Source organism: Bactrocera latifrons, unplaced genomic scaffold (assembly GCF_001853355.1).
Source record: "Bactrocera latifrons isolate USDA-ARS-PBARC rearing strain unplaced genomic scaffold, ASM185335v1 scaffold_564, whole genome shotgun sequence".
In the NCBI taxonomy this organism is placed as follows: domain Eukaryota; kingdom Metazoa; phylum Arthropoda; class Insecta; order Diptera; family Tephritidae; genus Bactrocera; species Bactrocera latifrons.
Genome location: NW_017537228.1, coordinates 28891 through 32491, shown reverse-complemented (window position 1 = coordinate 32491; position 3601 = coordinate 28891). Strand labels below are relative to the sequence as shown.

The 3601-nt window shown below is 37.9% G+C and overlaps 1 pseudogene; it reads right to left on the bottom strand.

Moving 5' to 3' along the window:
• LOC108974551 overlaps window positions 1-3384 on the bottom strand; it is a 9665-nt pseudogene extending 6281 nt beyond the window's left edge.
• Window positions 3385-3601: the final 217 nt, after the last annotated feature.

Genomic DNA, 3601 nt, shown 5'->3' with positions numbered 1-3601 from the left:
ACAACAATTCAACGCATCATTATCTACACCACATCTTTCACACCACACACGAGGACCCCAAACACAATCAACAAAAGGGACTGGCGGACGGCGCCCAACTCTCATTCGATTAAGATCCGTGCGCATATACGCATCAAAAGCCAGTAGCTTGCTTCGTCGCGATCGTATTTTTACATTTTTTCATCGTTGGCAACCAAACCGTCGCTGAATCAATTGGTAAGTCTGCGGGTTTGATATCCACTATTACCCTGTTTATATCGAAATATCTAGCTTGTATATTTGTTGTGCACAGTCATTACAAACTTTGCGTTTGAGTATATGTGTGACAGTATCTCGTCAACATATTTGTATGTGTCTTTCTTTGATGGTATTTGTCTCAAATGGCAGAATTTGGAATATTTGTCGGTTGAACTAATGTACATATTGTTGCTCATAAAAAATAAGTCTAAGTGTATGTATTCGCCTACTTTGTATGGTATCGGTGCTGATCTTATTGGTGGTTTATTTTGTTGGCGTTCATACTTGTTTGTGAGGCAGATTTCGCAGTTTTGTACTTCTTTTTTACAAGCGTCACGTATGTTTGGCCAGTAGTATCTGAGCGAGATTTCCTGTGCGTTATTTTTGTAGTTTTTGTGAGCACGTCTGTGTGTATCTTGTATGATCTGTTCTTGTTGTTCGGTTTCGGTAATATCGTCCACCAATTTTTGCGCTAGTGCAATCGATACAGTTGGAAATGTGTCGATAATGTCATTTTCGACGTAAAATAGCATTTGCTCGTCCATTTGCAGAACATTAGTTATCTTTGGTCTAATTACATTTTTTAGTCTATCTAGTAATTCAGTTTTCGTATTAAATGAGAGCTTGTGTCGGCTGTTAGAAAATTTGTTTTGTGAGAATATTTCGAYGGGGTTCTGATCTGACCGTTTTACAATAATTTGGTTTCTAAAGGAGTTTACTGGTTTTTTTTAATCGTTTGAATCTTTGTGTTGGTGAGCTTTGTGCTGAACGTTGGAGTCATCAGAGTTTGAAGTGTTGTTTATTTGCTGACGAGAAAGTGTATCAGCGATCACGTTCTGATGTCCGTTTTTGTAAACGATTTTTGCACCATATTCTTCAGTGAAATCTTTCCATCTTTTTAATATTGTATTGGGGTTTTTATTATATATTATAGATTGATGGTCGGTGTAAATTATTAAATCTGCTATACCATACAAGTAGTTACGTAGTTTCTGTAGTGACCACACAATTCCTAGTAGATCTTTCTCATTTGTGGAGTAATTCTGTTCTGTTCCACTGAGCGTTCGTGAAATAAATGATATGGGGTTTTGGTTTTGAGATAATACGGCTCTTATAGCTTAATTGCTAGCATCTGTGGTTAATTCGAAAGGTTTGTTAAACTTTGGTTGGAAGAGTTCAACCTGGGCTTGCAGTTCTTCTTTTATTATGTTCAGTGCTTTTAGTGCAGGTTCGTCTAAAGTGATTTTTATTTTTGCACTTTGATTCTTTGATACACCACCGTTCTCTGCTCTGAGGAACGTTGTGAGCGGTTTGACGATGGCTGCAAAATTCTTTATAAATTTTCTATAGTAACTTGCGAGACCTAGGAAGGATCTGAGTTCCTTCAGTGTTGTAGGAATAGGGAAATTTTTAATAGTCTGTATTTTTATTAATTAGGATCTGATGGAAGCCGGACTTTAAGTCTAGAGTTGCAAATACTTTTGCGTTTCCTAAATTYTGTATGGTCATAGCCACATCAGGTATGGGGTATCTATCTGTAATAGTTTGAGTGTTTAGTTTCTGAAAGTCTACGACCATTCTGCGCTTAGGTTTCCCTTGTTCATCGGTACCTTTTTTTGCGACTGTCCAAATGGGAGAGTTATACGGACTTTTGCTGGGTTGAATTATTTCATTTTCTAAAAGTTTGTTAATTTCTTTGTTAATGAAATCGCTATCCGACATAGGGTACGGATATTGCTTRGTCCAAATAGGATCTTCGGATTTTGTTCTAATGGTAGCTTATACCGTGGTAGTATATGGCAGCACTTCATTTGTATCTTAATTTCTTTGCATAATTTCTTCGATTTCTGCTCTTTTCACTATTAACCGTGTAATTTATTTTTTGCACAGATTCACTTTCTTTCTTGTTCCTATATTTATAACTGAGCGAGTACTCGAAAAGGTTGATCTCTGCTTTAATTTTCCTAAGACCCTGTTCACCCAGAAGCATATCAAAGTCTTCTAATGCATCTTCAAAAAATGTGAGATTATGCTCTAACAATGTAATTATTTATTTTTTTTTTTGATTTGGTTATTGAGTAACCATGAAGAGTTTYCACTTTTACAGGTTTAATTTGAATAGACTTACCTAAGTTACATTTTGTACTTATTTATTGTTTGTTGCTCCAGTGTCAATCAGGATGTTAATAAGTTTTCCTATATCCCTGCATTGGCGTTGCAGACACGGCAAATCGTTCATGCGCCTAAAAAAGCGCTGCCTATTTCGATGATTACGAATTCTTATCTCGTATTCTGGTGTAAGCGATTGTAGTTCTTCGCCACGTGTCTGGTTTACACTTTGAAATTTCTGTTGAACGTTGGAATTATGAGATGAAGGATTTCGTTCTCTTTTTTGAGCGATTCCGGGAAATTGATTATTTGGAGGTAGTCTTTGTAATTGACGGTTATAGCTGTTTTTTTGTGGTTTGGAATGATGCGTATTGGGATTTGCGGATCTCGGGTATTGTTGTGATGAATTTACGCCCATTGGTTGGTGCTGTTTGCTGGGTGCAGTCTCATTGTATTGCACCTGTACGTTAAGTCTGTACCTTTGTGGTTCCTCGTAATGTCTTCTGCTTGAGTTTTGGTGCTGATTGTATTGCGGAACGTCGAATTGTGCGTTTACGCTATCGTGGTATATCGTACTTGCGAAAGCGTAAGCGGTTTCTAAGTCCTTCGGATTGTGACTGTAGAGGGTGCCGCTGGTATATTTGCTGTTCAGACCGAGAATGAATGTCCTCACAGCTTCCCGGTTCGCATATTCTATCATAGCTGATGGATATCCTGATCCATGATTATCATCTCAACTTTAGTGAGTGCAAGATTATGTGAATTGCTGACTTCGGAATGGAACTCTGCCAAAGTCCTTTTCTCTTGCTTTATTCTTTTCATTCCTTCTCGCAAAACATACAGAGGTCTCTGGTCCACATAAGTATAATCGAGGTGATTTATAATGGAAGAAAGTTGAATTTGGTGTTGTGGTTTATTGAAATATCGACCGTCTATCCTTGAATTTTGGAATGTACAATAGAGACTGCCGTATAGTACATGGGTGTAGTAGCGTAATTCCTGATGTTCTCCATGTGCGTCCAGGCACGTTTTCTCCATAACCTATAATGGTTCATATCGCCTGTGAATACTGGTAAGGTTTTGAAGATTTCTAAGTTAGTTTGTGATTCATCTGTGATGTTTGGTGTACAGTCCTGGTATTGGTTTGTGACTGTGACGATAGGTGTTGCGTAGGTTTCGAACGAATTCAATCTTCGTTCGAGTTTTAGTGAGCGTTGTGGTCAGAGCGGCGATTTGTGCTCTCAAGTTTGCGATT